Source organism: Rhinatrema bivittatum, chromosome 4, assembly GCF_901001135.1.
Source record: "Rhinatrema bivittatum chromosome 4, aRhiBiv1.1, whole genome shotgun sequence".
In the NCBI taxonomy this organism is placed as follows: Eukaryota; Metazoa; Chordata; class Amphibia; order Gymnophiona; family Rhinatrematidae; genus Rhinatrema; species Rhinatrema bivittatum.
In genome coordinates, this window is record NC_042618.1 from 78336149 (window position 1) to 78358420 (window position 22272).

Genomic DNA, 22272 nt, shown 5'->3' on the forward strand with positions numbered 1-22272 from the left:
GCTAAAAAGGCTTCACAAGCCAGTTTTTGCAAGAAAGCTAACTACAGTTCAGTGAGGTATAATTAGCTTTCTTGTTAGCGTCACCATAGCTTCTTGTGAAAGTTTGCTACTGAATTCATTTGCATCTGTAGCAAACGTTAGTGGGGAAAGGCCTACTAACCATGGAAATCCTATGGATTAGTACATCTGCCTCAAAGTAAACTATCCAAAAAATCAACTAGTTAATGTTCCTTGTGAAGGCACCACAATGAGTCTTATGATTTCGAAGTTGCTATTTGCAATTAAAATATCTTGCTTTATTCTGTTATTAAAAAACATTTTTTAACATATGTTTTATTTATCAATTTTATTATTTTCCATTTTATCAATTATTTTTGTGAAAGAGAAGATTAGACCTCAGCACCGGCATATAATTCTGACAATAAGCAGAGGTTTTAAGCCGAGTTGGTACAATCACCGGTCTTTAATCTTCCCATATATTTTTCTAATTTTTCTTAAAAAATTCTTTGTTGTATTGAAGTATGCAACCTCAAAATTATTAGTTGCACTGAAACTTCAAAGTGTTTGAACCTCAACTGCAACTTCAAAATATTTCGACTTGAACTCGGAACGAATGGGGTTTCTGGTGGTCGTGATTAAAAATAAACTGTCACAGTTTTATGCTGTGCCATCCGACTTCAATTTAGAACAGGCAAGCCTATTTCTTGAACTGGCAAATAATATCGTTACTGTCCTGACAAACAATTACTTATCTTGAATCACCACTTGGTTTATAGCCCAAACATATTCATGGCTGAGGAAACCGCTTCAATTTCTTTGCGGAAGCCGCCAAATTGCCGACGTTATCAACATTTCGGAACCTGCATCAGGGCGGGCTATTTAGTGGATGATACCATCTCAATGGTCGGGTCGATATATTATATCGCAAAGAAATTGAAGCCATGTGTTGAAATGGGATAATTTTTGCATATGTTGATTTTTGCTGTGCTAATAAGTAATGGGATACTTTGCATTATTTAGCATCTTATTACCTCATTAGCATATATTTTTTGTTATTCTTCATGCAAGGGGTTAATATTCAAATCCTTGCCAGCAAAGTAACTTAGCTGGATAACAGTTATCCAACTAAGTTACAAGGATATTCAGCGGCACAGCTTTATCCACATATATATTGCAACTTAGCCGGATAAATTATAGCCATCTAAATTTAGACCTGCTATTGAGCAGGTCTAACTTAGACAGATAATTTATCCAGCTAAGTATCAATATCACTGCTTAGCTGAATACGCTTTTTGGCTAAGTAGTGCCACTCCGATCCACTCACTGCCTGCCCAGATCCACTCACTGCCTGCTCACAAAGCTCTCCAGCTAAGAGATCCGGATAAGTGACTTATTAGTCCTGGGGGAATTCTGCGCTATTGCGGAGCACAGAATTTGCGCAAAATTCCTCCCCCTTTGCAGAAAATAGCAGATGATACCCCGGCATGATGCGAATGGAGCGTGCTCCACTTGCGGCAAAGATGGAAGGCCCCGGTAAGAGAGAATGTGTGTGTGTGTGTGTGTGTGTGTGTGTATGTGTGTGTGTGAGAGAGAGAGAGGAGAGGGAGAGGGGTGTGAGAAATAGGAGGGGGTGTGAGAGAGGAGAAGCAAGGGGAGTGGGTGTGAGAGAGGGAGGAGGTGTGGGGGAGGGTGAGAGCAGGGAGAGGGGTGTGAGAGAGGGGAGGGTGAGAGCGAGCAGGGGGTGAGAGAACAGGAGGGTGTGAGAGAGCGCATGGGAGGTAAGAAAGTGGGGGAGGATGCTTGAGTGTGGGTTTCAGAGAGAGGGAGCCTATATGAGGAGATTGTGAAGGAGCGTGTATGTGTGTGAGAAACTGGGAGCTCGTGTAAATGTGAGGGTGCTAGCCTGTGTGAAAGGATTGTATATGTGTGAGATAGAGCCTATGTGAAAGGGTGTGTGAGAGACATAGGTAGCCTGTGTGAGGATGTATTTGTGAGAGAAAAAGGGAGCTTGTGTGGGTGTGAATGCAAGAGAGAGGGCCCTGTATGAGGGGATGTGTGTGTGTGTGTGCGAGAGAGTGAGGGAGCCTGTATGAGGGTGTGTGCATGTGTACTAGAGAGAGGGAGCATGTGTGTGTGAGAGAGGGAAGGACAGAGGGAGCTTGTGTGAGGGGCAGTACTGAGAACAGGGTCAAACTCTGGGACTGGCAATAGAGTGGAAGGGGTTGAGCCTAGAGGTGAAGGGGAGAGATACTGGCAGGTGGAGGAGTTGGGGCCTGTCAGGGTAAAGTGGCCAGGGGAGTAGGGAGAGTGAGTGGAAGGGACACTCTTACAGTGAATTTCTAGGGAAATTCTGCTCAAAATATTTAGAATTCTGCATCGTTAAGTAATAACTTTTTTCTGTATTAATTTAAAATGTAATTACTTAAAGACTGTCATGTAAATTGTGTTATTTTGATCAATATAAAGTTTGCAGAATTTTGCAGAATTTTAAGTTTTTGTGTAAGAATTTTACATTTTTTTGCACAGAATTCCCCCAGGAGTAACTTATCCAGCTATCTAGCAGCTACTGAACTTAAGTGGATATTCAGAGGCTGATAGATAGCTGGCTAAGTCCTACTTATCCAACTATCTGCCAGCTAAATATTGGGCTCCCAAGTGTGTTAACAAGAATGCAAAGCATTAATACTAATGCAAACATGTTGTTGTGAAGTCTCAGTTTTAGTGGACCCTTGGGCCGACCTGTCAGAGACTGGGAAAAGATGTTCACTGTCTCTAGCAACCCGCAGGTCGGGAGGCAGATGTCAGGCAGGACGTGGATGGTGCTCTTCACCCTGGAAGCTGGTGTTCCCCTGGGAGGAGCCCGTAGGAGCCCAGCCGCTGGGACTTAGGTGAGGTTTCACCCCTGGAAGCTGAAGCCCCCCCCCCCTCCCCGGGAGGAGCCCCAGCCGCTGGGACTTAGGCGAGTAGTGGTGCTTGAGACTGAACAGGCAGGCAGGCTGGTACTGGAGGAACTGGAACCAGACAAGAAAGGCAAGCAACGCTGTAGTAAGAGACGGGAACTGGAACCAGGCAGGAACTGTAACAAGACTCGGGTACTGCAACCAGGCAAGAACTGTAGCAAGACTCGGGTACTGGAACCAGGCAGGAACTGAAGCAAGCAGGCAAGATCCAGGCAAGTACTGTAGCAAGCAGGCGGGAACCAGGCTAGTACTGAAGCAAGCAGGCAGGAACGGAGCAAGTTCCAAGACAACCCACTCCGGGGCACGGAGCAACTGGGAACCAGATGGTAACCCTGTTGCAAGGCAAAGACAGAAAGTCCACAGCCGGCTTATCAAGGCCGCGGCGTCTGACGTCAGGAATTGGGCAGAGTCACCACTGGAGGTAAACGGCCTAGAAAAGCGCCCAAGTGGCGTGCGCACGCCTGGAGACAGGGCATCCACGGGAGGCTTCCCGGCGGCGCGGCCCCTGTGGGGACGCCGCCGAACAGGCCGCAAACCAGGCCAGCAGAAGCGGGAACAGGTCCCGGAACATGGAGGTAAGGGTCTGGTCGCGGTGCTCGCGGCCAGAACCGTAACACATGTAACAACCCTTTGATGTTTTTTAAACACCTGTATTAGTTAACGCAGGTATTTAACGCATGTTAAAGCTAGGGTACTTTAGTATATTGGTCACTTAGGGCTAGATTTTCTATTGTCGCGCGGCTCTGTGAATCGCGCGGTATGGGGGGGCGAAGCGGGGGGGTGGGCCTGCGAAAGCCAGCAGCGATCACACCACCGCGGTGCGATTGCTGCTGGCTTTCGCAAACCAATAGCACCACCATGAAAGGTGGTGCTATTGGGCGCATTACTGATGGCGATAAGGCTCCTTACCTTTTCGCTGTCAGTGATGTCTTCGCGGTGTCCGCCCTGGTGCCGCCCCGACTCCTCCCCTTCCGGTTGGACGCCGCGCAGAACCCACCTCGATCTAGGTATCGCGTGTGATCCTTTTAGAAAATGACCCCCTTAATGAGATAAGCTTGGGTTAATTATTTACTTACTTACTTACTTACTTATTTGGATTTATTCTCAAGTAATGTGATTATATAAAGCCTCAAGATGAGGGAGTACAATATCAGGACAATTGTCAAAGAGAGCTAGCCAGGTAAAGCAGTGTTGCAAGGTCGGTGAGGGAGAATATGCACTGGACTTTCATTTTGAAATCCCTGAACTTATTTTGGTCAGATATATTTGCCTTTGCTTCACAGCAAGTGTACATCTATGTGCCAAGGCTCTGGCCCCATTCCCCCAGTCAGGACATTTTCAAAGAGAAACCCTGTGCAGGGTTTCCCTTTGAAAAAATGAACTTACAGTCCTATGGGTACCAGCTCCATGTGGTTTCAAAATTGTCTCCCCCTAGTTTTTTAGCTACACAGCACCTCTGTTAATGAATTATAACTCCAAATATTGTGTTTGGTCTGGTATGTTCTGTGATATTGTCTGTAGAATAATACCTGATTACAAGTTTGAAGGCTTAGATTTTGACAGCCTGAAGTGCTAAAAATGATCAAGTACTTGCAGGCACAGAAATTCATGGGGAGTCCCATTAAATTCAATAAGACTCCCTGCTATGTGCCTGTGGTATGCCCATAGATGCCTACCAATATTAAAACTGCAGTTCAAAATAGTTGAAAGATTTTTAGCTATGTAATTCTATGCTTTGCTGGTGTAAAGCCATATTATGCAGCAGTACACATCTTGAGTCAAAGAAATACATATTTTATTATAAAACTCATGCAAGTAATCTAGAATTCCAAGATGGAAATCCTGCAGATTTGCTGATGTTAAGCATTTCTTTGCTTTAAGAGGGATATCATCTCAGTGGTAAAGACACCAGAAGTAAGTGTTCATGATGACAGTTCTGAAACAGTTACTTTAAGATAGTGTTGTTTTAAGCTTTACTTTGATCTAAACTTCCAGTGAGAGATTTAAGCTAGTAAATAATGGCTTCCAAAATAATAGATTTTTTGTTATAAATGCCCTGCTAGGCTAGGCTGAAGACCCTTTGCTTTTTCTTGAGTGCTTAATTCTCTATCATAGTGTGGCATGCCTACAGGTTAGCCACTAGATAGATGTTCCTAGTAGCCCACAGACCATCTTACAGAAATACCACAATTCAGCTCCTCCCCTAAAGGCAGCCTGAACGGGTGGACCTGTTTGTTAGAAATAGGGACTAAAACTTGAAGAGGCGTGGCTTTTGAGTTTGGCTTTTGGTGAAGGAACTCTTGTAGTTTTTGTTCCATGTTCTTACTGCATATCTTTTAGGAGGCTATTCCTTTCTGTGTATCCCATGCCAGATTGGAAAGCTCTCCATTTAGTGCAAGAGACTTTGTTAATATTTTTCTGCTTTTGAGAGTTGGAATCTAGATTTCTTCTGGCGATGATATTTCTCTGGATCCGAAGGCCAGGAAATTGAAGACCTGCCAAAATCCTTCTAGGTCAGAGGAGGACTACAGTGACAATTGTCACCCTAGAAGGCTTTGAAAGGTTTAGTAGAATCATTCTCTTTTTGTCAAAAGGAGGTCTTTTTGTCACCTGTCCTCTCGTTTGGGGATTGGGCAGTAGTGCCTGATTTTTGGCTTTAACAGACCTTCTCACTGGATGATCACATGGAAAAGAGTGAAGAAGCTGGAAGGATTTTCATTCCCCTGGGAAAGAGGCACAGGCTGGGAACCATTTCAGATCAACTGGTGGACTCAGTTAGGACTGTATATTTCTAAAGAGGACCCTGTGCAGAATAGGATGACCCCAGAGACTGGACCTCTTGCACATTCACTGCAGGAGTGCTAGGAATCACCAAAGGAACCTGAGCCATAGACACCTACTCAGAACCAAAAAGGGATATAGAGCTGAAATTCCAGAACGTTGAAGATTGGATACTTGTTTGACTTCTACAAGAAATCGGTAAAATTATTATTTGAACATCCAGAACTGTGTCTTATTCATCTGTCCCAGTTCTAAAGCACCATTGCACATCAACTGATTTACAGACGCACACTGCTGAGAGATTTCACACCACTGCCTGGGCCATAAGCATCAGCTTCCCTGTATAGAAAGGACCCATACCTTGGGGATAAAGGAAGGAAAAGGTACTACCAGTGAAGCTAGCCCCAGAAACAATAAATTATTTTTTGTGCCCTTGAAGATAAATGCCTCTTCCAAGAAAAGGGTTGGAACAGCATTAGCTACCAGAAAATGCACTCTCTTCCTGCATTATAAAAATCATAAAAAAAAAAGCTTCTGAAAAACATTTTTGTTATGTGCCAGATCCTACTTTTCTCCATCTTTATTGGCTTTTTGACACTAGTAGGTTTATTCCAACTTGCACTAAAATGTAATATATGAAAGGTGCAAGATGTATTCATGGTTTATTTTCTCCTCTGTATGTAATTCACCTCCCTATTTTCCTCTCGTTAATAAGAACTGCCCTATCGCTATGAAGACTTATTCCTGGAATAAGTCAAAAGGAATATATAGATTTTATATACACAAAGAGACAGAGAGATCTGCTTATTGATATATATATCTTGTGAAAGCCAAACATGACCAATCACATCAAATACCTTGACCCTTATCCACATGTGAGGCCCAATCAGGCAATGGACACAGCATGCTTTTTGGAAAACAGTGGCCGCAGTTTTATTGTATATAGATCTAAGCCTATGGATGTGTTTGATAGTGTGCTGCCAGATCCAAGCGAGACCATCTTTAATCACACACCATAAAACTGAGCTAGTCCCAAACTGAGGGGATAATAATTCCAAGCTAGAATACGATACTGCTGCTGAGGCTGTATCCAGTTCTCACCAGACCTGGATTTCTCAATAGGTACGCTAGGTCTGTGCCTAGGGCAGCAAAAATCTGGGGGTGGCAGCAGGCTGGCTGAAGATTTGCTGCCTTACAGCTGTGCTGAATCTCACTCAGTAGAGAACAGCTCTCTGCTTCCTGATCCAGCATCTTCCAGGCAACTTGCAAGGAACAGCAGAGGAAGGGGTGAGCCTAGAGCAGACAAAGCAAAGGGGATCATTTTGAAGAGCTTAGGAGGGATTGAGTGAGGATTACTGGGGGATGATAGGGGGTGTATGTCTGTGTGAGAGACAGGGGAATAGGGGAGGGAGGCAGTGATTTTGTGTGTGAGAAAGACAGGATTGGTGTTGGGGGGGGGGGTGTGTGTGTGTCAGATTGGGTGAGATGTTAGAGAGGGGGGATGCAAGGGAGAGCAGGACCAGAGCACAGTAATGACACCTGCCTCCTCCTCACTCCCTCCACTGCTCCCCCCCCACACACACACACATACACACCACATTTCACAACCTCACTCTTTTGATCTTGGATTCTATCTCCCAGATTCAGGAACATACAATCTTTTCTACCTCTCTCTTCTCCCCAGGTCCTGGAACTAGTTAGTCCTAAACACCTCCTATTCCCTGCTCCCCTCCTCATTTCCAAAAGTTTCTTCCCCTCCCACCTCTCCCATTACAGATTCTTGATTCAGCCTCCCCTCATCTTCCCTATATCTGGTCCTCTCTCCTCCTCTCCCCGTTTCTCTCCCCATCCATGGTCCTCACCCTCCTCCTCCTCTCTCCATCCCCGAGATCTCCTCCCTGTACTGATGCTTGATATCCCTTTTCGTTATCCAATAAAAGAAAAATAAATTGTACAGATACAAGCAAGGTTTATAATATAATAGCAAAGATGGAAATATTTGTCAATATACTTCAGAATTCTCACACTTTTGCAATGAGATCCAGCCCTGAACTGCAGCGGTAAACTCTGGGGGTGTGCCTTAGACCTACTCCCTGTTGTCTGACCTTACTGGGGGAGGGGGAAGGATGCAACAGCACCATCAGTGCCTAAGGGCGATAAAATCCTAAATCCGTCACTGGTTCTCATCACTTGCTCTCTGTGGTCTCCAAAATGAGCCAAGGGAATCACATGGGAAAGGATGTTTCCCTTCCCCTTCAAGAAACCTGCTCCTGAAGATAAGGACTCTGGGCTTACTAGCCCCCTTACTCTGCCCCACCACCACCAATATAAGCTGCATCCAGTAAATGAGATGATAGGTACAATGCCTCAAGGGCCTCTTCTAGGTAATTATTAAAAGATCTTGTGAAATGTCAAAAAGGTGCATAAATTGGCTCTGTACAGGCCTGAGGAATTTTCAGTGAAACACTCAATGAAGCCCTAATCCCAACTGAGTCTATTCTAGTGCACTGTCAACCATAAAACCCAAAGGCTGAACAGAATATAACAAAGATAAGTAGCCATACTGTAAGGATTTGCAGTGTTATTCTAACAATTTTAATTAACTGCCTTTATGAGAAGTCACGTAAGTTCATTTCCGCCCACAAAAATTAAAGCGTTCAAGTGTTCCTATCTGACTAATTGCTGTTTGAAAGAGATAGTGTCAATGGAGTATAAAAAAAAAGTATAAACTTATCCGGCTAACTTATCCATTCCCCACCTGATTGAATAGAAACATAGAAATGACGGCAGAAAATGACCAAACGGCCCATCCAGTCTGCCCAGCAAGCTCCAACACTTATTTCCCATACTTATCTGTTTCACCAACCACCAAGTTCAGGGCCCTTGTTGATAACTGTTTTTATTTGAATTTCCAGCCACCCCTGCTGTTGATGCAGAGAGTAATGCTGGAGTTGCATTAAAGGTAAATCATATGGCTTAGTGCTTAAGGGTAATAATCGCTGCATCAAGCAAGTTACCCCAATGCTTGTTTACCCAGACTGCACAGATCTAGGCCTTGTTGGATGTTGTCTGAATCTAAATCCTCTTTTCCACATTTCCCCCTGCCGTTGAAGCAGAGAGCAACGCTGTATATGCATTCAAAGTGAAGTATCAGGCGTAATTGGTTTAGGGTAGTAACCGTCGCAATAAGCAAGCTACCCCCATGCTTATTTGTTTACCCAGACTATGTAGTTCAGCCCTTGTTGGTTATTGTCTGAATGCAAATCCTCTTTTCCACATTTCCCCTTACCGTTGAAGCAGAGAGCAATGTTGGAGTTGCATTAACCGTTTGAAGGCTTATTGAGTAAGGGTAGTAATCACCAGGTAGTAGCCATCACCATTCCAGCAAGCTGCCCCCTTAGCTCTTTTCTTCATTCCCATGCTCTAGCCTTTAGGGATCCACAGTGTTTGTCCCATGCCCCTTTGAATTCCTTCACAGTTTTAGTCTTCACCACTTCCTCCGGAAGGGCATTTCAGGCATCCACCACCCTCTCCATGAAGAAATACTTCCTGACATTGGTTCTAAGTCTTCCTCCCTGGAGTTTCAAATCGTGACCCCTAGTTCTACTGATTTTTTTCCAATGGAAAAGGTTTGTTGTTGACCATTGAACATTAAAACCTTTCAAGTATCTGAAAGTTTGTATAATATCACTCCTGCTCCTCCTCTCCTCCAGGTTATACATATTTAGGTTCTTCAATCTCTCCTTATAAGTCATTTTATGTAGCCCCTCTACCTTTTTGGTTGCCCTTCTCTGGACTGCCTCCATCCGGTCTCTGTCCCTTTGGAGATACGGTCTCCAGAACTGAACACAGAACTCCAGGTTAGTCCTCACCAAGGCCCCGTACAAGGGGATCATCATTTCCTTTCTCTTACTAGATATTCCTCTCTCTATGCAGCCCAGCATTCTTCTGGCTTTAGCTATCGCCTTGTCACATTGTTTGTCACATTGTTTCAGACATTTGACACTATCACCCCAAGATCTCTTTCCTGCTCCGTGCACATCAGCCCTTCACCCCCCATCAAATACAGTTCTTTCGCATTTCTACACTGCATATGCATGACTCTGCACTTCTTGATATTGAATCTCAGCTGCCATATCTTCGGCCACTCTTCCAGCTTCCTTAAATCCCATCTCATTCTCTCCACTCCTTCCGGCGTTTCCGCTCTGTTGCAGATCTTAGTATCATCTGCAAAAAGACAAACCTTACTTTCTATCCCATCTGGAATGTCGCTCACAAAGATATTGAACAGGACCGGTCCCAACACCGATCTTGCAGCACTCTGCTTAACACCGCTCTCTTTCAGAGTAAGGGTAGTAATCACCAGGTAGTAGCCATCACCATTCCAGCAAGCTGCCCCCTTGGCTCTTCTCTTCATTCCCATCCTCTAGCATTGTTTTCTGTCCATGAACCAGTTTGTAATCCAGCCCACCACCTTGGCACTCACTCTTAAACTTCTCATTTTATTCACAAGCCTCCTGTGCGGCCTTGTAGGGAACAGGGAATGCCATCGGGGCTCCCCTAGAGCTCGGCGTGCACAGGATGCACAAGTGTGCACCCCCTTGTGCGTGCCAAACCCGGATTTTATAACATGCGCGCGGCTGCGCGAGCATGTTATAAAATCGGGCATAGATTTGTGTGCGCCAGGTTGCGCGCACAAATCTATGCCCACGTGTAAGTTTTAAAATCTGGCCCTTAGCTTTTATTTTATCAGCCACCTCCTTTGAGAACCAGATAGGTTTCATTTTTCTCTTGCTTTTCTTTACTTTTCTAACATAAAGATTAGTTGCCTTGGTAATTGCTCCTTTTAGTTTGGTCCACTGTTGACCACATCTCTCACTTTCTCCCAGCCTTCTAGTTCTTCCTCCAGGTACTTCCCCATTTCAACAAAGTCCGTGTTTTTAAACTGCAAAACTCAGGTCTTCGTGTGACTTCTCCGTATCCTATTTGTGATATGAAACCATACCGTTTGTTTGATGATCACTGGTGCTGAGGTGGGCTCCCACCCGGACATTAGAGATATTATCTTCATTAGTGACCACTAAATCAAGTATAGCTCCCTTCCTCGGTTCCATTACCATTTGTTTGAACAAAGCCCCTTGCAGGGCATCCACTATCTCTCTACTACTGTTAGATTCTGCAGAAGGGATTCTCCAGTCTACATCCGTCAGATTAAAATCTCCAAAATCACCACTTCTCCCTTCTTTCCCATCTTTTGGATGTCTTCAACCAGATCTCTGTCAAGTTCTTCCATTTGATTTGGAGGCCTGTAAACCACTCCAATAAAAATGGATGCCTCAACAACTTTTTTTAGGTCGGCCCATAATGCTTCTTCTTTGCCCCATCTTCCTTGCAGCTCAGATGCTTGGATATTGTTTTTGACATAAAGAGCCACTCCTCCCCCTTTTCTGTCCTCTCTGTCCTTCCTTAACAAGTTATAGCCCGGTATGATCGTATCCCAATCATAAGATTCTGTGAACCACATCTCCATGACAGCAACAATGTTCAAGTCTGCCTCCACCATTAGGGCTTGCAGGTCTGGGATTTTATTGCCCAAACTATGAGCATTTGTGCTCATAGCTTTCTAGCATTTCTCTTTCAGGTTACTGCTTTTCTTGGACTCCTTTTGTGACTTATTTAGCTGACTTTTGTTATCCACTTCACCCTTTTCCATTGTATTTGTATTTGGGGGGGTGACATTCTAAATTCCTTCTGCCACCCCCGACATCTAGTTTAAATGCCTTATGACACAGGATTTGAATTTATCACTTAGGATCCTTTGACGGGGCACGGTCAGGTCAGTGCCATTTTGAAAAATGGAATTTATGGGCCAGGAACTAAGGGGTGTGCCAGGCCCACACTGGGGGGGTTAGGGGATGGGGATTGGGGTTGGGGTCCCTCTAACTCTCCTAGACCACCAGGATCTTTTCTTGTGGGTTAGTTGGGAGGTGAAGGGATAACCTAGACACCAGGGATTGTATTTTACTTGTATGGGATGAGATCTTGAGACTAAGGAGGCTTTTTTCACTATTAAGTGGAGCAGATGGGGAAAGGCGAGGGCTGTTGTGATGCAGTTGGACACATTATTTAATTCAGGAGAACAATGCCTCCTTGGTAGGCAGTGGGTGGGACAGGCAGGAGTCTCCAAGCACTGACCCTTGGGGTGACTTGTGGCTTTTGGAGGGATGCGCTTTTTCAGACCTCTAGCCCTTTAAGCGATGGTGGCCCCAGCCCCAGGAGGGCTGGGGCCACCAGCCAAGGAGGGCCACAATCATGCGTGATTTTTTGTTGCGCATTTGTGCGGTACTAAAAATAGTGCCTCAATAATCCCGCAATAGTTTGTCGGGAGGGTCCAATATCGCAGGGATGCCCTGTGATATTTGGCTCCTCCTGCAATAAATTATGGCGGCCTAGTAAATCTCCCTATTAGCTGGATAATTCCATTCCACTCCCAAAACAACCCCAGAATTCCTCCATTTTATGTGGCTAAAATTCATCTTTCTAGGAATTTTTTAATCTTGCCATTTGTTCAGCTACGTCTCACATTCAGCCAGACAAACATGCTGAATATTGACCCTATATGTGTTTTTGTAATTTTTTAAAATCTGTTATAGCTGGTTCATCACAGTTTTACTAAAGTATTCTGAAGGAGCTAAGGAGCACTTCTACACAAGGATGCGGAAGATTTTGTACTTGGTGAGGTTGATAATCAAGACATGTATCCAGATAAATTTTGCAGAACCTGGATAAATGCCAACTTTTTGATATCTTTGGCATTTTTCTGGCTATATTTTATTCATATAAATCATTATCTGGATAAAATTTAACTGGATAACTTAGGGATTTTTTGTGGGCATTTCAGGGTGGGGATGAGTTAACCAGATAACTTAACCAGCTATCTCTGATATTTGGAATTACCCAAATAAATTATTCAGCTAATTCTAGCAAGTGCCAGGAGCACGGATAAAGTCAAAAGATTATTCCCAACTTTGAATCTGAGGTTATCTAATCCAGAGCATGAATGATTCCATCAATCTTTTTGTTCTAATTTTGTAATAAGAACAGAGAATTTGAAGAAATATCTACAGTATATATTAAATAAAAAGTGTTTGCAGGTGCCCCCATTAAATAAGATGCCTGGCATTTGAGAGATGTCAGTGATAGGGAGTAAGATGTAAGGGATATACAGTAACTGGCAGGTGGAAGAGGAACCTTTACCAGCAAAAGAAAGCTCCAATTAATGAAAAGACATATGCAGCCTTGGACAGTCTTTCACATTATCCTAAGAGATGTGAATTACCTTGACCAATCAACATGTGGGATCTTCCTAACAGTTCATGGTCTACAATTGATTTACATTTTAGTCACAGAAAAAAATACCCAAGGTCAGTTTTAAGGTCTCTGATCAGACTAAAATTAAATATTAATACTTAATGTTCACTTTCAAATGAGCAGTAGCATTGAGTACTATAGAAGTGTTCTGTGTTACTGAAGGATTTTAGTTCGTCTGTGTGACCAGCATTTTGTTTTACATTTTGGTCATCAGCGCTGTTAATTAATACCTTTTGCAAATAGCAATGTACTGCAAAATGTAATATATGCTTAAGTCATTTTCACCATCTGGTTACAGACATAAGCATACTGTTATTTGTCTGTGGAGATACTCCAATGCTTGTGAATAATTTGGCATTGAATTTACTGAAAACTCAGCAAAATGAGCCCAATTTTCAAATCGATTCACAGTACTGGATTTATGCAAGTAAGTGGAAATGCAGAGCTTTAGCCTAGTACTTTATAAATGGTGTATTGGGAGCTACACAGTTTATAAAATACAGTATAACTGTGCATTGCAAGTATACACATATGTTTCAGTAGGGATGTGTGTTCATTTTGGATGAGAGCAAAAAAACCAAAGCATGAGGCCATTTTCAGTTTGTACTAATGATACAAACTGAAAACAGATGTCTGAAGACTATACACAAAAATTATCGTGTATATTCATATTCTTTTGGGGGAAAAAATGGAACTCAGGCAGAATCAGGCCTTCACCTAGCCTATGTTGGGGTCTGGGTCGAGCCTATGCTGGACCATTGCTGAGGCTAGATCCCATTGCTGAGGCCTGGGCCTGGGCCTAGGCCTGCCAGAGCCTAGCCCAAGCCAGGCCCCTGTGGATAAGGCCCAGGTTTAGGCTCATACATTCGTACAGCCATACAACAAAATGGAGCTAACCACCTGGGAGGAAGGCACTGGAGTATTGTCACTGTCCTCTAGGCAGAGGACATCATTTTTAGTTGCCAGATTAAGAAAAGAAGATGCCAGAAAACTTGCTCCCAGGAATTGGAAATGGGCCTAGTATAGGCCCAGGCACTGGCAATGGACCCAGCCTTTCCTGGCCCTGGGTCCTGAGACTGTTCAACCATTGCTGGGTAAGGGAGGCGATGACCTAGCTCTTGACCTCCCATCTGAATCTGCAAAGTACCTGTTGGCTGCAGAGACTGCCTCTGTGGCTGTAGCACCTGCTCCAGGCCAGGAGTCAGGGTCTCATGCAGCTATGTTCCTGAATAAGCAGAGAATAGGGGAGGAGATGAGCAAGGTCAGAGCCATCCTCAGGAGGCTGGTTGAGGTAGTGGAGTGACAAGACCATGCTCAAGAGGGTTTCACAGCTATTCTTGAGCTGATAGCCATAAGATGATAGCCACAGCCATCAGCCCCCTAGGCCATTTAGGACCTGGTCTCCCAAGGTTCCTGGGTCCTGAACCTACATATGATGTGCTCCTCTGACAAATTCAAAAACTGTGCCCTAGTTCTATATACTCTCTGTAAGGAGTACCTCCTCCTTTCCCTTCTCCTCCTCCTCCTCCTCCTCTGTTCTCTCTACCTTCTCAACTGTTGTGCCAGGAGTCTCTATAAGCTTATTAGAGTAATTTTGAAATTAGATTCTCTGCCACTCACTCCCCCTTAGTATGGCCCGGTCTGTCCCAATAACTCTCACTCCCTCCCACCCCAGAGTATGGCCTAGTTTGTCCCAGTCACATGCACTCTCATCTCCCAGTATGGCCCAGTCTGTCCTTGTCACACTCACTCCAAGCCCCTAGCCAGGTAGCATGTCCACTTACCCAGAGAAGCCATTCCACCAAACACCAAGTCGAAAACATCATAATAGTTTAAGCTTGATGCATAAAATAGCTGTAGTAAATTGATGCTTAGCACGATTGTGATATAGGCAAAAAAGAAATAATTGAATGAATGAATGAATGAATGAATAAATAAATAAATAATCACATAGTGTTGACGTTCACACATAAGTCGCTTATAAAATAGCTACTTATATATGTACATGCAAACCATGCCCTGAATAACCCCTAACACACCCACTTTTTCCATGCAAAAGTGGACATACATATGTATGTAACTATTTTGAAAAATCTGTGTGCTGTATGCTCTACATAAGCACGTGTATGCCCTTTTTCCATTCATAATTTTTTTTTGAAAATTCACTCCTATATAAATAAATGTACTTTTTATGCATGGGAGGAGAGGCATTTCAGAGGTTGAGTCTGGGTGGGGTTGGGACTTACACATGTACGTTTTAATTTTAGTTTAAAATTTATAGCCCTTACCCATCACAACATAAGAGTTTGAGGCGGGTTACTAAAAGCTAAGAACATACATAATATAATCAAGAGAGACAGACAAAAACATAGTTTCCATTTATGAACAGACACAACATACAAAGCACCTTCCATCTCCCTCACAGGACTTCACAAGTAAAAAGGCAACTAAAAGTCCAAAGAAGCGTGCTATAAACTAACTGGTTTTAACATTGGTGGCAAATAAATATGCATCAGCATATTCTACCACTGTTGAAGGCTTGATTGAATAAAAAAGTTTTTAGTGCCTTCTTAAATGAATCGTGTGACTCGATTGTCCAAATTTCCTCAGGTAGAGAGTTCCAGAAAACACGCCCAGATATAGAGAAAGCCTTTTCTCAAGTAATGTCCAAACAGGCAAGTTTTATGCACGGGACCTAAAGCAGGACCTTTGTTGCAGATCACACAGAATGCAAAGGCCTGTAAATGCGTAAAACGGCACTCATCCAATAGTTGGGGTCGCTATGATACCAATATTCGAAAATGTCCAGAATGGCAAACTTTGTACCTGATTCACTAAGGGTTTTTCCCATAGACACATAATGGGAAAAAAAAGCCTTAATGAATTTGGCCCTAAATCTGACTAAAGTTAGCTGAATAAGTTATCCTGGATTTTCAGCAGGATAAACATCCTGCTGAATAAACCCAATTAAATTATCTGGCTTCCTTTAGCCGATTAACTTTAAAACTAACTGGCTTTCTTTGAATATCGCTGGTTAGATTTATCATGTGGCTGGATAACTTAAGTCTTAACTAGCCAGTTTAAAAAACAAAATGAGGAGCAATAAGCAATGTGAACCCTTGTGGCTGTGGTGTCACTGACTGCAGAGCAAACCCCGTAGGCCCTGATTGATAGCTGGCAGAGGCTGGCTGGCAAGAAACCGGTCTATGGCTTTTCCTATACTAGCCTTTTTCCCTGCAGGTTGAGCCCTTGGGTTCTGGGGGCCAACAGGACTTAGGCGATGGTCTCTTGTAGGATGGTGTAGACGGAGGTCCAAGGCCAGGCAAGGGTCAGAAGCAGGTGGCAGGCAAGGATGGTCAATGTCCAGGCAAGGGATCAGAGGCAGACAGCAAAAGAATAGTCAGGCAAGGGTTCAGTGGCGGGTAGCAGATAAGAGTGGTCAGTGTCCGGGCAAGGGGGTCAAATCCAGGTGGTCAGTCTGAGGAGAAGAAGAGGACGAACAAGAGGAATCAACACAGAAGAGCTGGCAGGTGGGTAAGGAAGCTGGATATGACAATGATTGGCAGGCTGGAGAAGCGAGGCAAGGCTGGACAAGGCAGGGCAGGCTGGAGAGATGAGGCAAGACTGGACGCAGGAAAAGGACATTGGCAACTTGCACTACCAAAGTTAGGAGGACCTATTTTTGAGGCGAAGTTGGAGAGCCAGAGGAGCTCTAATAAAGGACTAATGCTGCTGACATTATCAGCGGGCGCTGTGGCCCTTTCTCGCCGCAGGCCCCTTAATACTGGGAGACCGGTGTGCACGCGCACCTAAGGAGGAAGAGGAGAGGCTAGGATGGCAGCATCCTGTGTCACACAGATCAGGCCTGCTGTCCGCGGTAGCCTAGCCGCGCTGCTTGCTGCGGGCATCAGGGATAAGTGTGACGGCTCATGGAAACGTCCCATGAGCTGGCAAACATAACAGGAGCCTGGCCTATCAGCCCAATTCTTAGCCCTTTATCCAATATTAAAAAAAATGTTCCCTGCCGGACCAAGACTGCACCCTATCACTCCCTGAAACCCCTTCAAGTCCTATTAAAAAAGAAAAAGATAGGTTGCAGTTGACTCTCCCCTCCCCTTCCCCGGTTCAGGCAACCTCTATAATTGTTTCCTTCCCACTTCCTCCCCCACCCCCACCCTAATTCTTGTACCCCCTCCCCCGGCCTTCAGAAACCCCTTTCTGCACCAGGATTGCAGTACACTGTGGCCCTGGCAGCTTCCAACACTGCTCTTACAGTAATGCTGGGAGCGTAAGCTTCCAGCATTTCTGACAGAGATACTTAAGAAGACTAATTCATCTGTAAGTGTAGATCTGTGGATAAAACTGTTTATTCCATTAATTTACTTCCAAAGCGATATACAATAATAATTGCCAAAGACAAACTGCTGACAAGAGGGCCAGAAGAAAAACCGGCCAACCACTTTCAAAGCAACTGGAAAAAAATGACAGTATTTCACTAGCTCCTTATAGCATTACATTTTGGCAGTAGCAGCCTCGTGCAGCTCTGCAAAATCACAGAAACCAGGAATCAGTAGCAGCTTTATGGTATTCCAAGTGATTTAAATGGTCTTCCTTCATCAAATTCCAAGTCATTATGCAAGTCGGTATTGTTTGGCGTGACAGTTCAGAAGTAGAAGCTTATTATACGTGGTCATACAATCCCTTTCAGGGTAAAGCAAAGCTGGGCTCTCTCTGGGGAAGGTTCTCTTATCACTACAGAGCAGCAGCCCTCAGAAGCAGTGGCACTTCTGTCTGTATTACAGCTTCTGATCTTAGCCCCTAGACGGAAGAGCAGGAGACAGACTCTTAACCCCTAGAGTGCAAGGGCAATCAGATGGGACAAAAATAAACACTGCGCAAATAACTTGTTCCACAGTCACTCTGCTTACTTACCTTAGAGCTGTTTGGAAATTATGCATAATCAGCAACAAATCATACCCCTCAAATAACCGTGCATTTGCCAGTCATTAGAGAGTTTGACTTCCAGGATGCAGCATGGTTAGTTTAGGCTGCTAATGTTTGGAGCCCTTGGTGACTTTGCTGCCTAATTTCATTAGTATGAATGTTGTTGTGGTTTTTATGTGTGCTGCATTAAATGTAATGTTATTTAACACAATTGCATAAGAACAACAAATTTGCCATATGAGTCAGACGAAAGGTCCATCAAGCTTAGTATCCTGTTTCCAACAGTTGCCAATCCAGGTCACAAGTACCTGGCAGGATCCCAAAAGACTGATAGATTCTATGCTGCTTATCCCAGGCATAAGCAGTGAATTTCCCCAAGCCCACCTTAATAACAATTTATGGATTTTTCTTCCAGGAACTTGTGCAAACCTTTTTTAAACCCAGCTACACTAACAGCTTTTACCATATCCTCCGGCAATGTATTCCAGAATTTAATTATGGTCTGAGTAAAAAAATATTTTCTTCTATTTGTCTTAAATGTATTACCTAGTAACTTCATTGCATGTCCCTTAGTTTTTGTACTTTATGAAAGAGTAAACAACCGATTTGCATTTATCCATTTCACTCCACTCATTATTTTAAGAACTTCTATTGTATCTCCCCTCAGACACCTCTTCTACTAGCTGAAGAGCCCTAACCTCTTTAGCCCTTCCTCATAGTGAATCTTTCCATCATTTTTATCATTCCTGTTGCTCTTCTCTGTACCTTTTCTAATTCTGCTATATCTTTTTCGAGATGTGGTGACCAGAATTGCACACAATACTCAAGGTGCAGTTTCACCATGGCATTATGGTATTCTCTGTTTCATTCTCCATTCCTTTCCTAATGCCAAGGTTTTGCCTGCTATGCAGACTCCCTGTGCTAAGATTCCACCTGCTGTGCAACCTTCCCTCCACCAGGAGTCCTCAGCGAGCTTGGCTATGCAAGTTACCTCCTCACTGGTCACCCCCACACCTCAGCAGCCCTACTTAACCCAGCCTGTTCAGTCCCTTAGTGCCTCTTCATTGAGTCACTTTGGCTCTTTGGCCTGGCCAACCTTTCCTTGTAACTCTGCCTTGCTTTATGGCCTACCCAGGCATTCTGCCATGTCTGCTTAATCTACCTTTCCTTATACCTACTCAGGTCTTCTGCCTTGCCCTGTGGCCTACCTTGGCCTCTTGCCTTGTTCAGTGGCAATCTGGGCCTACCTGCCATAGTCTGGGCCTTTCCAGGCCTCCGGCCTTGCTCTACGGCTCCTAGGCTTACCTACTATTCTCAGCACCCTCTTGGGTTTTCTTGCCCTGCTTTGCAGCCTCCTTGCCTTCTAGATTCACCTAGCTTGCTTGTATCTTGTTTGTGTGCTTCCTTGTTTTCTGTTGTCTGTCCGTGTCTAGTCCTGAGCATGTCCAGTACTTATCTAATCCTGCTCTGTTCAAGCCCTGTCCAGTCACTTGAATAGCTTCCCTGGCCTTGCTCTTGCCTCTGCTCCCAGTCAGTACCATGCTCTGTATCCAGCCCCCAATCTATCTGTGCACTTTGTCCAGCCCCAGCCTGTGATCTGTGTCGAAGCCCTAGCCTCTGTATACAGCTCCCACCCAGTACCTGTATCCAGCTTCCAGTCAGTACCTACATCCAGCTCCCAGCCTGCACAGGAGCTCCTAGTCCATGCCTATCTCAGTCATAATGTTTTGCTGAAGACAAGCTCTACCAGTTCCCAGAATTCACTAACATCGGACAGAAGACAGCCTCAACACCAGGCGTCGCATGTGGGAAGCCAGATAACATCAAGGGGCACCCTGCAGCGCTTCTCACCCCACAGTCATGGGAGGGGAATTGAAGGAAACAGCTTGATCTTCACCTGGAACTGGAAAGAAGCAGCGATGTAATTGAGTATAATTGACCATTTAACCCTACTCTGTGTTTTATATCACTTAACCAGTTTTCAATCCAAAATAGAATATTGCGTCTTATCCTATGACTTTTTAATTTTCTTAGGTTTCTCATGAGGGACTTTGACAAACACTTACTGAAAATCCAGATATGCTATATTAACTGTCTGTACTTTATTTATATGTTTATTCATGCCTTTAACAAATGTAGTAGGTAAGGCAAGGCTTCCCTTAGCTAAATCCATGAGGGCATTGTCCCATTAAACTATGCTTATCTATATGTTCAGCAATTTTGTTCTTTATGATAGTTTCCACCTTTTTTTCCAGCATTATTGTCAGTCTCGCTGGTCTGCAGTTTCCTGTTTCACCCCAGAACCCTTTTTAAGAATTGGGGGTTATATTGGCCACCCTTCAATTTTCAGGTACTGTATTTGATTTTAATTATAGTTTACAGCATAATAATAGTATATCCACAATTTCATTTTTCAGTTCTTTCAGAACTCTTGGATGTATTCCTTCTGGTCCAGGTGATTTGCTACTCTTTAGTTTTTCAATTTGCCCTATTACAACTTCCAGGTTCAGTGAGATTTGTTTTAGTTCCTCTGAAGCATTACCTTTAAATATTACTTCTGGCCTGTATATCTGCCCTACATCTTCTTCAGTAAAGACCAAAGAGTCTGATTATTATAGGGGTAGTTTTCAAACAGCCCGCATCATTGCAAAGTACAATGGTGCATGTATGTGATAGCTAATTTTCTTGGAAAACTAGCTAGCATACAGTATACATGTAAAAAGTGCCCATGTATTTTGCACCTGTCATTGGTGTGGGCAGCACTGAAGGGTAAAATAGCATGTGTACTTTTTGAAATTCCATGTATGTACTCTGTTAACCTCCCCCAACCTAAACTCTTCTCCTCCTCTTCTCCCCCACCTCCAAGAATCCTTCTTTTTAACCTGTCCAAATGCATTTATGCTATGGAAGCCCACACATACTTTTATCCAGGCAGAATAGTAATTTTCACTGCCCAGTTTATCCAGATAAATGACTCTTTACCCTGGTAAATTACTTTGAAATTTGCCATCTTTACAGCAGTGCTTCACTAAATGGCTCTTCAACAGAAACACTGCATTTAGTCAGTTTTTTATTCATATTTGTGTGCTATGCCACAGTTCTTTGAAACATTCTTGTCTGAGCAAAATAACCAATACACAACTGATAAATATTACAACCCGTCACTATCAAACAAGCTACTTAAAGGCCACTGCAATGAACTCCCTTACGATTACAAACAGGACTATGAAATTTTCATGTACAGATAATCTAGGCCTGCATAAGTGTTCTATTCCTTGCTATTTCTAGCACATATTTATCAAGTCATTGGTATTCACATAATTATCAAGTCATTGTAGTCTTACTATTGTTTTCACATTTTGTTCATTAGTACATATCATAGTACTATAAAGCCATGATTTATGCTCTGCAATCAGAAAGGGGACAGTCAGTCTGGGACTGATTCTCATTCTAGAAGCAGAAATAGGACTATGCAAGAGCTAGACTGACAGCTGAAAAACAATGTGATCCCCAGCAGCCAGAAAGGATCCCGAGACTAATAAAAGATGTAGGAAAACTGCAGCTAGTGTCACAGGTCTGTCGATTTAGTTTGAGATGAACTGTACTCATTGATGGTTTATTTGTGCTTGACAAGTTCTTGCTTAGTGCTATGGTTGAATCAGACTGTAATTTTAGATTTTAAAATAATATTTTCCTTTTCTTTTTCTATATATTTCATAGCTTGTTCAACCCTTGTCTGAATTTATCAGAAAAGATGCTTGTCCCTTATTGTACAATCACAATCATAGCTGGTCAGCCTAAATGCATCTAGATATGTAGCTGAAAACAAAATGACTGAATTTCTATCAGACTGACAGATGAACATAAGAACATAACTTTTGCCAAACTGGGTCAGACCGAGGGTCCATCAAGCCCAGTATTCTGTTTCCAACAGTGGCCAATCCAAGTCACATGTAGCTGGCAGAATCCCAAAAGGTCAATAGATTCCATGCTGCTTATCTCAGGGATAGTCAGTGGATTTCCCCAAGTCCACTTTAATAATGGTTTGGTTTATGAAACTTGTCTAAACCTTTTTTTTAATAATTCAATGTTTATTAGACCAGCAAGCATAGCAATATACAGCAGTTAAAAGGAACAAGAAGCAACAAATCGGTTGGAATTTAACCTCTAAACCCTGCACTTCTCAAAACTACCCCAATTCCCAATTTCAGGGGGG

The 22272-nt window shown here is 43.5% G+C and overlaps 1 long non-coding RNA gene across 2 annotated transcripts in view; it reads left to right on the plus strand.

The window, feature by feature from the left end:
• Positions 1–22272, plus strand: part of LOC115089321 — a 43607-nt gene that overhangs the window by 11117 nt on the left and 10218 nt on the right. For both annotated transcript variants that reach the window (XR_003856071.1, XR_003856070.1), the window contains exon 2: positions 20312–20406. This is a non-coding gene — a long non-coding RNA (uncharacterized LOC115089321). The remainder of the gene's footprint in view (positions 1–20311; positions 20407–22272) is intronic.